Source organism: Artemia franciscana, unplaced genomic scaffold (genome assembly GCF_032884065.1).
Source record: "Artemia franciscana unplaced genomic scaffold, ASM3288406v1 Scaffold_933, whole genome shotgun sequence".
Lineage (NCBI taxonomy): Eukaryota > Metazoa > Arthropoda > Branchiopoda > Anostraca > Artemiidae > Artemia > Artemia franciscana.
The window spans coordinates 224,784-239,537 of record NW_027069059.1 but is presented as its reverse complement, the minus strand read 5'-3'; the positions used below and the strand labels follow the sequence as shown (position 1 = coordinate 239,537).

Below are 14,754 nucleotides of genomic sequence, written 5' to 3'. Positions count from 1 at the left end.
TCCAATTGACTCAATGATTTTATCAGGGTTCCTTAAATAATTCCTTTCTTTAGAATCGGCAAGTAGCAAATATACGATAATCTCTAAGTATACAAAATAAGAAAGTTTCCCTTAAACAAGTTAAACAATTTTTATTAAGATGAATAGAATAAAATGTCTGTGACTCTTTTGTCTCTTTGTTTCTTGACTCAGGAAGCGGCTCCTTGGCTGAGGCGGAGAGGTCACACAAGGAGTAGATGAGCTTAGATGAGCAGTAAATCCGTTTAGCAAGGGATGAGCAAAAAAATTTAATAGATTTAAAAATGTTAAGGGTTCCATTTCTTTGAAAATACAAAAAAGGAAGATAAAGAAAAACAACAGTTTTATTGAAATTCACTTTACTTAAGGTTGAGAACCCTTGGTTTTTATTTAAACTTTATAATTATTTGGGGCCACGTCTGCTGCAACGCCTTTTTCTGTGAAAATAAAGGCTATCACACAAAAAGACGGCAACAGTATACAGACCTCACAGATTTAATTTCGGAATTCACAGCTCAGCTCTTAATTTTCAACCTAAAAAAGAAAAAGGACGTTAATCGATTGGTGATAAAAGATAGTCTTACATTCAAAAGGTTTTTGGACTATTTTTGACGTAACACCTTAAATTAGGTATTTTCTTCTTGCACCACACTGCCCATCTATGACGAACAAATAAATTTTCAAGTGGGGATAAATCCATTTTTTTAAACAGTGAAAAAAAAAAACAGGTACAAAAGTCCAGATATTTCTATAACATATATGCAGCGATCGTCATCAGTAGAATTACTACTGACGAGTCAGTAATCGATAATCAGTAGAATAAATCTACTGATGACGATCGCTGTATATGTTAATATATAGCTTAAATCACTCCGTTTTGTCCGTTTTGTGCTTTATCAACAGGTTTCATTGAATCTACCTCCTAGGAATTCTCTCCCTCTCCTGTGAGCAGGTAAGCTATATTAGAAAATTAGACTGTAACATTAGTTAGTATTACAAAATAATAACAAAGATGTGAAAGATCATTTTTGGGAATATGAAGTAAATCGTTAACTTGGTTTTAAGCCATCAGCCAGCAATGACGCATGTTCAAAGTTGACTGACGAAGCTGAAAACTTGGACTGTGAGAGAGGGGTGTAATTATTATAAAATTAATTTTAGCACTATCAATGGTTGAAAAAATTTTATTTTTAATTTATATTAATTTTATTTTTAATTTATATTAATTTTTTTTAGTAATTAGTTTAAGCCTTTTTATATTTTTTTATTATTATTAATATTTGTAAAAGTTAGTTTCGGAATGGGTGATAGTAATACAGAAGAGGACCCAATAAATTATATATAAGCGTTTTGGAGCAATAAAGATGTCCTTGGGAGGGGGTATGTTTTCATATGTAATATGTATTTTTATTTGTTAGGCGGCCTTGCAACGATAATCTGGCTGCAGATCGTGTTCAGCATAATCTGTAAAACAGAAGTTATACCATCAGATTTAAAGAACAGAATCCTTGTGCCAGTGTTTAATTGCAAGGGCAGCAAGACGAACTAAAGTAACTATCGCGGTATCACCCTACTGTCTGTTCCTGAAAAGCTGTTTCTGATACTACTGCTCCAACGTGCAACAAGTTTCCTACATGCTTTGTGCCACCCCCAACAAGCAGGATTCATGCCAGGAAGATCGACAACTGAGCAGATTCACACGGTTAGACAGATCGCTGAGAAGACAGTAGAATTACCCAAAAAGCCTACATAGCTTTCATTGACTTTCGTTCTGCCCTTGACACTGTTGAAAAACCGCCCCTTTGGCTAATCCTAAAAGCTGCGGGCCTTCCTACAAAGATAGTCAGCCTATTCAAAGAACTTTACAGCAACACAGAAACCGCCGTCCTGGTTAACGGGAAGCTTCTTTCTTCCTTCCCCCATACAAAATGGACTATAACAAGGATGCGCTGCTGCACCTGAAATATCTAACTGCTCATCGACCACATCCTGAACGAGACGCAACATGCCCACCCTTTCTGCATCAGTTATGCCAGGAGGACTCTATCCGATGATGCCGTCACGGACGATGTAGCTGTCCTTAGTGATAATCACGACCAACTTAAGTCTGCACTCGAGACAGTCTCCGCCACAGCCTCTAGAGTTGGGCTGCAAATCAACCGGAAGAAAACGAATAGCACACCCATAGAAAAGACCACATCAGGACCATTCTCAACTGTTGAGATTAACGACCAAGCTGTCGATGTGGTAAGGCAGTTTACATATCTCGGATCCATTATATCCTCAAGTGCCACACTTGACGCCGAAATCTTAGCCAGATCAGCCAAGGCAAGCTATGTGTTCGGACGACTCCTGAGAGCAGTCTTCCACAAACCGCAAATTCACTGCAATACCAAAGCCCGAATTTACAACGCTACAGTCTCAAGCATCATGCTGTACTCATCTGAAACATGACCGATAGCTGTTGTTCAGGCTAGACACCTGCGTCAAGTCGAAGGCTTCAAATGGTATGACAAGATCCGCAATACTGAGATCCTGAAGACCTTCAAGCTGGCGAGCCTCTCTATCCAATTGGAAACACGCTCTCTAAGGTGGTACGACCACCTACTCCGTCTCTCACTAAACCCCCCCCCCCCCCCCCACAGGGATCATCTCGGACTTCAATCCCTCGTAAAATGGCTGGAAAGACCCTCGAGGAAAGCCGCACACTAGATGGGATGATGTAATAAACCAACGGCTACTCAATCGCAACATCAACCCAAATAATGCCCCATCCTTAGCCCTGGACAGGGCTACATGGAGAAGACTGACGGTGTTGTCAACCAGTTCCCTCTACGCTGGCGACCCTGCTGAGAAGGAGCGATAAGTCAAGTAAGTTGAGCCTTAGGCATACTTTCAAACGGAAAAAATTTTTTATTTTATTTCAAATGGTTTTTTAAAAATGCCAGGGAATCCAGCTCCACCTCCACGGAAAATTATTCCTCTCCCCAGAAAAATCGTCTAGACCATTCAATACTATTAAAAATTTATCCCAGACAATTACCCTTAACATCTCCACGCGTAAGATTGGCTTTACAAAGAGAAACTAAAAATGAATAAAAAGAATTTTGTTTAGGAATTCTGGCCAATCACCCCAGTGTAAAATTTCCCCTTGGAATTTTATACCATGGAAATATGCTTCCCAATGGAAAGTTCTTCCTGCGGAAAATCCTCCGGCAGAAAATTAAATCCTTTACCCGAAAAAAGAATGCATACTTCCAAACAGCAGATATTATACGTAAACAGTGGGAAAATTATATATTTTCAAGACCTTTCCCCAGGGGTTGTTGGAGGTCAAATTAACTCCAAAGACAAAGTTATTGGGTCTCTCAACTATGCTGAACAAAATGGCTTTGGTATCTCTAAATTCTGATCAAACTATTTTTTCTTGGGGGGGGGGAAGTGCGTGGAAGGGGGCATAGTTGCCATCCTCAATGAAAAATACATCTTCTGGGAAAGCCCATATTTTTGCAGATAAGAGCTAAGAGCTCATATGGCACTTGTGACGAGGTCGGAAGAGCCAAGAGCTCATATGGTATGAGCTCTGGCAAAATTCTAAGAATCAATAGATTGCTTTAAAAGGAAAATCAGAAGCTTATTGCCGGTCGGGTTTAAAATAAGAGCTCTGAGTCACAAGGTCCTTCTAAATATCAAAATTCATTAAGATGCGATCACCCCCTCGTAAGTTAAAAATACCTCAATTTTTCTAATTTTTCCTCTCCTTTCAGCCCCCCCCTAGATGGTCGAATCGAGGAAAACGACTTTAACAAGTCAATTTGAGCCACTCCCTGACACACCTACCAATTTTCATCGTCCTTGCACGTCCAGAAGCACCCAACTCGCCAAAACACTAGACCCAACCCCCTAACTCCCCCAAAGAGAGCGGATCCAGTCCGGTTAGGTCAATCACGTATCTACGACATTTATAAGCGTTTTCCAAGATTTCCGATTTCCCCTCCAACTCCCTCCAATGTCAACAAATCTGGTGGGGATTTGAAATAAGAGGTCTGAGACATGAGTTCCTTCTAAATACCAAATTTCATTAAGATCCGGTCACCTGTTCTTAGTTAAAATACCACAGTTTTTCTAATTTTTCCAAATTAACAACCCCAAGCTCCCCTAAAGAGAACGGATCCGTTCCAATTATGTCAATCACGTATCTATAACTTGTGCTTATTCTTCCCAACAAGTTTCATCCCGATCTTTCCACTAAGCGTATTCCGAGATTTCCTGTTTCCAAGATTTCTGGTATCCCCCTCCAGCTCCTCCCAATGTCACCAGATCTGTTCGGGATCTGAAATGAGAGTTCTAAAGCACAAGATCCTTCTAAAGATCAAATTTCATTGAGATCTGATCACCCGTTCGTAAGTTACAAATATCTCATTTTTTCTAATTTTTCCGTGTTACCACCCCCCCGAAACTCCACCAAAGAGAGTGGATCCGGTCCGGTTATTTCCGTCACGTATTTTGGACTTATGCTTATTCTTCCCACCAAGTTTCATCCTGATCTCTCCGCTTTAAGCATTTTCCTAGATTTCCGCCCCCCCCCTCAATGGCACTGGATTCGGTCGGGATTTAAAATAAGAGATCTGAGTTACGAGGTACTTCTAAACATGAAATTTCATTAAGATCTGATCACTCCCTCGTAAGTTGTTTTTCCTTTTGTTTGTGTTGTTTAAAAAAATCTTTTTTTTTGTTTTTTTTTTGTTGTTCTTTTTCTTCTTCTTTTTTCGGTTGAAAAAAGCTTCCGGACATGGGGCCTAAATGTTCGGAAATTTTTTTAATCAAAGTATAGTTTTGTTTTTATTTTTGTTCACTGCTCCATTAAAATTAAAACCCGTTTTCTCTTGCTTAAATTTTATATCTACCTTTATAATATTTTTATATAATCTATAAAATTATATTTCCTTTTATCTGTTCAAACTCTTTTTCGTAATAAGCCCTTTCAGCATACCGTTTAATTTTATTCAGCCGATTTCTGTACTCTTTGAAAGTCAGGAGTTTCTCATTCGTGGGGTCTTTTAAATAATCTTTACACAATCTATTCTTCATTTTCACAGATACAAGGATACCAGTCGTCATCCATACTTTCCGAAGCTTATTTTTTTTTTCTTGTTAACATTCTTTAAGGGGTAACATTTATCAAACTTACTATACATTTATCAAACTCTAAATAATGACTGAAATAAGGGGGGGAGGAGGATTCAACAAAAAGAATTGCCTAGTGATACTGATTTCACCTAGGGTTAAATGAAGTAAGTAATCGTATTAATTTGAATTAAGCGTGACTCAGGCTCGGTTTCCACCCCTCCTTACCACCACCTCTAGGGTTAACACCAGCGGAGATTTCTCACAAATCCTTTGACTTTTCATGTTTTGGTGGTTTTCTCAATGACTGGCAAAATCAACTAATTTTACTCCATATCCAGCCTTTATCTCGTAAACTAGCTGGCAAAAAGTTTATAAAATGAGCAAAAAATAACAGAAACACGAAAGATTCAGCGCAAAAGATAAAGACGACAAGAGATACAATTTTTTCCTTGGCTGAAATGACTATCTCATCAAGTTTTCCAAAAAGTAAAGAATACCGTATTTTGTCCTTTATTTTTAGTTTTAGCGAAAAAAAGAAGAAAAATGATTTGTCATCAAACTCAAGTTAAACAAAATCAACAGTTTGGAAGATACTGTACAAAAAGAACAAATCCTTCTAGCAGGTTTAAAATGAGAACTACTTATTGACAATTTAAAAGCAAATTAAAAAATATCTTTGACTGAACTGCTTTTCCATTTACAAAAAATTAAGGGAAAAAACATATTCACAGTAGAAAATTTATTCTTGTGTTTTCTTATACAACTGAAAACAGCTTTATCTAGCTTGTGGGGCTCTTCTGCGTCCGCTCTTTAGCTTCACATCAATTTTACAATATGACAAACTTAGACTTGGTAATTCAGTATCAGCGAAGAAACTGCATTTTATATATTTTCTATCACTGGGTTCCAGCTACATGTATCAATGATTGGCTTTAGGATAGAAGGGACATCTAATGTTTAATGGCTCAAGTTTTGTAGATGAAATAAGATAAATTGCCGAACATTGGGTTGTCAGTAATTAGCTGGGGTGAACCACAAAGCACAGAAAGAAAACAAACTATAAGAAAAGATTAGAAGGAAGTGTGAATGTCAGAGGAGGGAACAAAGAGGAGATTGAATCAGATTGGTTTGATGAGAGGCTGGCGCAGGTATGTTGAGCTTAGGCATTTTTGTGCAGCAATGAGTTACTAGTAGTAGTAGGCTGCATTCAGTAGCAGCAAAAATTATTTAACGACAAATACGATTGAAGTAAAACAGAAAAGGTAAAATTCAATCAATCAAATAAAGAATTCCAACAAAACTAACTTACTCTTTCTAGTCCAAAATAGCGCGCAGTGAAGTCATCAGAATGAATTCTCAGAAGATCAATCTCATCGCTTTAACAGAAAAAAAATGAATAAGAATTTTAGAACATAAAAAGCTAAGCTTCCGAAGTATAACAGTTTTACAGGTATGCGAGTGGGTACAATCAACATGATTTTATAACGACAGTACACCCACTATATTGTCAATATTTTCAGCATTAGATAGAACGCAAATCGGAAATTTTTTTCCTATGGAGGAAGGGGCTGAAAAACATAAAAGTAACTTTCATGGCAACCAAATATTTTCTAACTGCAAACCTTGCGTCTATCCTCTTTATCATAGGCAGCACAATAGCGCTGCCTAAGTAAAGAGCGATATGGGCACAATATATTCTTTATTTTTTGTTTTTATTTTCGGTTTTAGACCCGGGCACTTTGCATCGATGGAGGTGTCGTAGAAACTTTGAAAAGAGCTCATTCAATTGGAAATTGAAAGGGCTATTGCCCCTTTCAAAGGGGCAATTGAAAGGGCTATTGCCCCTTTCAAAGGGCTTAATAGCCGAAAGTGGTTGGAGAACAACTAACCCCCCTTCCATGCCAACCACTTTGCCAAACACATTCAACCAAAATTTGAGATAAAATTTTGTCCAACCTAGTTGAAAGGTCTGAAAATTATGTATTTAAGGTTGACAACCCCCAACAGCACTCAGGGCAAGGGTTGTAAGTTATGCCCTCGAGGCATATATGGTTTATATAGAAAGGGTGATCATATAAACTTCGCAAGGGGCTCATTGGATTGCTATTAAGAAGTTTTAGAGCCTTTTTGAGATTCAGAGTGATGGGAGTGTGGATACCCCACCCCAGACACACACCTCGTATTTTCTTGAAATGAATCTGATAAAATTTTTAGATGGCTATTTGTTAGCATAGAACTTCAAAAAAAGCTCATTCAATTAGAAATTGAACGGGCTGGTGCCCTTTTTAAAGTTATTGGAGGGCAACTATCCCCCCTCCCACGTCTACTGTGTTTCTAAACACATCCAATAAAAATTTTGCGATAGCCATTTTATTCAACTTAGGGGGTATATAAGGTATATATAGAAAGCGTGATTGTATAAACTTCAAAGGGGGTTTATTGGATTGGTAGTCAGAAGTTCTAATTCCCAGTTTAAGATTCAGAGTTATCACCCCCTTCCACACCTCGTATTTTCTCCAAATGTATCTGATGGAAATTTTGAGGTGGCCATTTGTTGTCGTAGAAATTTCAAAAAGAGCTTATTCGATTGGAAATTGAAAGGGCTAGAACACTTTTTATAGTCAAAACTGATTGGAGGACAACCAACCCCTCCTCCCACGACCAGCATTACCCCAGACACATCCAATCAAAATTTTGAGATTACCATTTTGTTCAACATAATTGAAAGGTCCGGAAATTATATCTTTGAGGATGACAAACCACCGGAGCCCTCAGGACAAGGGTTATGAGTTATACCCTGGGGCCATATAAGGTATATATAGAAAAGGTGATCGTAAAAACTTCGAAGGGGGCTCATTAGAATAGTTATCAGAATATGTAGTGCCCTTTTTAAGTTTCAGAGTGACAGGAGGGTCAATACCACCACCCCCAACACCCCTTGCTTTCCTGAAATGTATCGGATAGAAATTTTGAGATGACCATTTTATTTTATTGTTGTAAAACATCGAAAAGAGCTCATTCGATTGGAAATTTATAGGGATAGTGTCCTTTTTAATAGTTGAAAGTATCTGGAGGGGAACTAGCCCTCCTCCCACTCCCGAAATCCCTCAAAAACACCCAATAAAATTTTGAGATAGCCATTTTGTTTAACGTAATCGAAAGGTCCAGAAATCATGTCGCCCAAAGCCCTCAGAGCAAGGGTTGTAAGTTATACCTTGGGAGCATATGAGGTTTATATAGAAAGGGTGATCGTATAAAATTCGGAGGGGGCCCATTGGACAGGGAAGTTCTAGTGTCCTCTTTAAGATTGACAGTGATCGAAGGGTGGATACCACACCTCGTATTTTCTCGAAATGTATCTGATAGAAATTTTGAGATGACCATTTATTTTCGTAAAAACTTCAAAAAGAGATCATCCGGTTGGAAATTGAACGGGCTGGTGCCCTTTTTAAAGTTATTGGAGGGCAACTATCCCCCCTCCCACGTCTACTGTGTTTCTAAACACATCCAATAAAAATTTTGCGATAGCCATTTTATTCAACTTAGGGGGTATATAAGGTATATATAGAAAGCGTGATTGTATAAACTTCAAAGGGGGTTTATTGGATTGGTAGTCAGAAGTTCTAATTCCCAGTTTAAGATTCAGAGTTATCACCCCCTTCCACACCTCGTATTTTCTCCAAATGTATCTGATGGAAATTTTGAGGTGGCCATTTGTTGTCGTAGAAATTTCAAAAAGAGCTTATTCGATTGGAAATTGAAAGGGCTAGAACACTTTTTATAGTCAAAACTGATTGGAGGACAACCAACCCCTCCTCCCACGACCAGCATTACCCCAAACACATCCAATCAAAATTTTGAGATTACCATTTTGTTCAACATAATTGAAAGGTCCGGAAATTATATCTTTGAGGATGACAAACCACCGGAGCCCTCAGGACAAGGGTTATGAGTTATACCCTGGGGCCATATAAGGTATATATAGAAAAGGTGATCGTAAAAACTTCGAAGGGGGCTCATTAGAATAGTTATCAGAATATGTAGTGCCCTTTTTAAGTTTCAGAGTGACAGGAGGGTCAATACCACCACCCCCAACACCCCTTGCTTTCCTGAAATGTATCGGATAGAAATTTTGAGATGACCATTTTATTTTATTGTTGTAAAACATCGAAAAGAGCTCATTCGATTGGAAATTTATAGGGATAGTGTCCTTTTTAATAGTTGAAAGTATCTGGAGGGGAACTAGCCCTCCTCCCACTCCCGAAATCCCTCAAACACACCCAATAAAATTTTGAGATAGCCATTTTGTTTAACGTAATCGAAAGGTCCAGAAATCATGTCGCCCAAAGCCCTCAGAGCAAGGGTTGTAAGTTATACCTTGGGAGCATATGAGGTTTATATAGAAAGGGTGATCGTATAAAATTCGGAGGGGGCCCATTGGACAGGGAAGTTCTAGTGTCCTCTTTAAGATTGACAGTGATCGAAGGGTGGATACCACACCTCGTATTTTCTCGAAATGTATCTGATAGAAATTTTGAGATGACCATTTATTTTCGTAAAAACTTCAAAAAGAGATCATCCGGTTGGAAATTGAAAGGGCTAGTGCCCTTTTTAATAGTCGGAAGTAACCGGAGGACAACTAACCCCGCTCCCACACCCACCATTTCCCCAATCACATCCAATCAAAGTATTGAAATAATAGTTTATTCAACTTAAAAAAATCGAAATTATGTCTTTAAGGATGACACCCCCCCCCCCCCCGGGGCCTCAAGGAAAGGATTGTAAGTTATGTCCTGGGGCACAAAAGATATATATATATATATATATATATATATATATATATATATATATATATATATATATATATATATATATATATATATATATATATATATATATATATAAAGGGTGATCGTATAAACCTCAGATGGGGCTCATTGGATAGGTAATAAAAGTTCTAGAGGCCTTTGTGAGATTCAGAGCGATCGAAGGGTGGATGCCCCCACCCACACACACACACAGCTAGTATTTTTCCAAAATGCATCTGATAGAATTTTGAGATGGCCATTTGTTTTCATAGAAACTTCAAAAAGAGCTCATTCGATTGGAAATTGAAAGGGATAGTGCCCTTATTAATAGTCGAAAGTGATTGGAGGGCAACTAACCCCTCCTCCCACGCCGACTATTTCCCCAAACACATCCAATCAAAATTTTCAGGTAGCCAATTTGCTCAAAGCAATTGAAAGGTCCGGAAATTATGTATTTGAATATCACAGGCCCCCCCACAGCCCTCAGGGCAAGGGTTGCAAGTTGTGCTCTGGGAGCATATAAGGTATATAGAGGAATGGTGATCGTTTAGACTTCGGAGAGGGGGGAGGGTCATTGGATTGATAATCAGAAGTTCTAGTACCCGTTTTAAGGTTATGAGTGATTGGAGGGTGATAACCCCCCCCCCAGACCCCTTATTTTCCCAAAATGCATCTGATATAAATTTTGAGATGGCCATTTGTTGTCGTACAAACTTCAAAGAATGCTCATTCGATTGGAAATTGAAAGAGCTTGTGTTTTCAATAGTTGAAAATGATATGAGGGCAAGTCATCCCCCTCCCATGCCCACTATTTCACCGAATAAATCCAACCAAAATTTTAAAATAGCCATTTTTTTCAACGTAATGCAAAGGCCCATAAATTATGTCTTTGAGGATGACAAACCCCCACAACCCTCAGGGCAAGGGTTGTAAGTTATGCCCCGAGGGCACACAAGTTTTATATTGAAGGGGTGATCGCATAAACTTCGGATAATACTGCATATAATTAATACTACTACTGCGACTACTATTACGACTACAACTGATGCAGGAAGCTAAATTTTCAAGAAATTTTGAGGAGAAAAGATAACTGAATCATAAAACGCCCTCTGTATGCAGGTTGTCAAAAGGGTGTCAAAGCAATATCTAGCTGTGACAGTTTGGTGTGTGAAGTTCAAACTAACAGGGCTTGTTGGGATGGGTGTTGAACTAATCAAAAGAAAATATTTGCATCCTAATGCTCCTGCTTCTACTCATACTACTGTTACTATTAGTACTACTTCTATTACTACTATTGCCGCTAAAGTATATGCTACTACAATTAATACTACTTCTACTACTACTATTACTACTATCAAAACTAAGGGTATTAAGGTGAAAAATTCGGGATATGCATAAACTGTATGGAACTAAATCGAGACATACTATGCCCACACAAGTTGTCAAGCAGACACATCAGAAATGCTTCAGGAATGGTTGATGGTATTTATTAAGCTGACACTTTCAGCGTGTGCTGAAGGGGCTGTTAAAGAAACCAAAGGTGATATGTGCAAACTGCTACTAATGCTGCTACAACTATTGCTACTGCGCAAGCCAAGGTTATTAAGATGAATTTTTTAAGGAATCTTTAGGCGGATGTTGAATGAAATAAAAGCAAACTAAGAGCATGTGGACTTTCAAAAAGGCGACAAAGCAATATCTGATGAACAACTCATAATAGTAATTTAAACCTTTAAGGGTAAGTTGTGGGGGATTTTGAACTAGACAGAAGGTACTATATTTATACTTTTAATGCTACCATTTCTGTCAATGTAACTAAGAATGCTACAGGCATTAAGATGAAACTTTTAGGGAACGTTTAGGAATTTCAATTAAAGGAAAAAATTGCGTGCATGCAGGTTTTCAGAAGGGCATATAAGCAATAGCATAGGCAGCATCACTCTACAATAGCTAGACATGTCATTGAAACTTTTAAAGGAGCTAATTCAATTCAAAATTAAAAGTTCTGGTGCTCGTTTTAAAAGTAACAAGAGATTAGAGGACAAGCAGCCCTTCTCTCAAGCTCATTCATTTTCCAAATGCATCCAGTCTAAATTGTGAGAGTCAATTTGTTCAGCATAGTAGAACAGTCCAGCAACTACGTCTTTAGATATATAAGGCATGTCAAACCCCAACAATTATGCAATTGGCCCATTATAACTTAAAACTAAATACTACTTTAAATAAATCAAAAGGCATTGTATTTATGGTTGCCAATAAAACACCTCAGCTTTCTTGTCAACATTTGTCGCAAAATTTCTGTTGGCGAAGACGATAGGGTTACTGCAACACTTCATGTCGCCTAGGCAAGGTGATTTCCGGGGGCCAAGGTACCTTAAATAACTCATCAGCTTGAGGTTTGGCACCCACGTCGTCTGAACATGACTCATAGCTTTGGTTATTATTTCCCTCTGGCCTTTGACCCTTTTCTGCTCGTGACACCATTACTTTCTTGTGGCTTAGAGTCGTGTCCTTCAAAACAGAAACCATTCACAATGAAATGCAAAGGAACCACGCTCAATTCTAGCAATACTGTTTGGCCACATCTTAATTAGGGCACATGAAACACGCTACCTTCAATCAGAAAAGCATTGCTAGAATGTCATGTGGTCACTTTTCTGACAGTTCCAGTTTTTTTTTTGCTATTTCCTTCTACTTGAAAATTCTGGAACGCCAAAACAAATCTTCATTAACATACGATTCCTAACCTTTTCATTAGAAATTAATTTTAAAAGAGATTGCACAATTATTGTTTAGTCACTACATTAAAAAAAATTGTGAGTAAAACTTGATCAATCATAAAGAGCTCATAATTTTTAGACGCAGCATTAGTTTGTCAGATTTCTAATAATGTTATATTTTAATCATAACCGTAGGCTAGATGTTAAATTTTACTTTTAATGTTAAGTATAATAAATATTCAAAAAGAAATGTACTTATTTCTAAGGGTAAGGTAATAAATTATCTTCTTTTTGAAGATGTTTCTCAGTCAGAAAGCATGTGCTATGCATATATAAATCCACTTTTGTTGTGTTTTTTTTTATGTTTTTTTGTACCCCCCCCCCCCCTTAAAAAAATCCTGGATAATATTGTCTTTATTTTTTTAATTAGAATAAAGAAACTGATCCCTCTCAAGAGGGATCAAGCTCCTTTTTAGTAATTTCATTATTGCAACACTAAACCTTATACTTCAAAGACTGAGGTATTTTCAATTAAATCCTTTGTCACGATTACAGATAACGATATTACTGTTTGGATTAATCTTTGATCAACACAGATACGACAGCTGTGCCGGAGAGCTTTCGATATGTTAAATATTTGGCATAGACAAAACTTACTACCACATAAGGAGTTCTGTTTTCTGCAATGGAATGAGAATCACAGGCTTTGGGACCAATTCATAATCATTGATGGTGAACAGCTCCAATTCTTGGAAACATTCGAAGAGTATATCACCAATTTTCTACAAAGAAAGAATTATACATTAGTAACAAAGGTGCAATCATCTTATACTTACAGAACTGAAATATTTACGCAAAATACCAGCGTCTACACAAAAATTCGACGTAAAGTTATGGACAAACTTCCCCTAGCCACAACATAATGAGACCAATGATGAAGTCAGAACTTTTCTTTTTAAAATGGTTCTTGAGAAACGACTTGATAAGGATAAAAATAGATTCCATCGCTTTTTCCCAACCAAAACGTAGTACAGACATAGTAGAGGTAAAGAACCTAGAACAAAAACATAGTAAAGCCCAGCAAAACAAAAAGTGGGAAAAGACGAAAAAGACAAGAGCTAAGAGCTCATATGGCACTTGTGACGAGGCGAGAAGAGCTAAGAGCCAAAAGATCATATGGTATGAAATCTAACAAAATTCTATGAATCAATAGATTGATTTAAAAAGGAAAATAAGAGGCTTAATGCCGGTCAAGATTTAAAATAAGAGCTCTGAGTCACAAAGTCCTTCTAAATATCAAAATTCATTAAGATCCGATCACCCACTCGTAAGTTATAAATACCTAATTTTTTTTAATTTTTCTCTCCCTTTTGCCCCGCAGATGGTCGAATCTGGGAAAACGACTTTATCAAGTCAAATTGTGCAGCTCCCTGACACGCCTACCAATTTTCATCGCCCTAGCACGTCCAGAAGCACCGAACTCGCCAAATCACTGAACCCCTCCCCCCAACTCCCCCAAAGAGAGCGAATCCAGTACGATTCTGTCAATCACGTAACAAGGACATTTGTTTATTCTATCCACCAAGCTTCATCCCGATTCCTCCTCTCCAAGTGTTTTTCCAAGATTTCCCCCTCCAACTCCCCCCAATGTCAAAAGATCTGGTTGGGATTTGAAATAAGAGCTCTGAGACATGAATTCCTTCTAAAAATCAAATTTCATTACGATCCGATCATCTATTCGTAAGATAAAAATACCCCAATTTTCATGTTTTCCAAGAATTCCGGTTTCCCCCCTCCAACTCCCGCGAATGTCACAGGATCTGGTCGGAATTTGAAATTAGAACTTTAAAGCACAAGATCCTTCTAAATATCAAATATCATTAAGATCTGGTCACCCTTTCGTAAGTTACAAATACCTCAATTTTCAAAATTACCCCCCACCCCAATTCCACCAAAGAGAGCAGATCCGGTCCAGTTATGTCAGTCACATATCTTAGACAGGTTTCTATCCTCCCCATCCAGTTTCATCCTGATCTCATCGCTTTAAGTATTTTCTAAGATTTCCGGTCCCCCCAACT

The 14,754-nt window shown here is 37.9% G+C and overlaps 1 long non-coding RNA gene across 1 annotated transcript; it reads right to left on the bottom strand.

Moving 5' to 3' along the window:
- Positions 1-105: 105 nt before the first annotated feature.
- LOC136043759 (uncharacterized) lies at positions 106-13,399 on the bottom strand. The gene is made up of 3 exons (XR_010621710.1): positions 13,334-13,399; positions 6,458-6,524; positions 106-552 (listed from the first exon to the last, which is right to left on the bottom strand). It is a non-coding gene; the product is annotated as an uncharacterized LOC136043759 (long non-coding RNA).
- Positions 13,400-14,754: the final 1,355 nt, after the last annotated feature.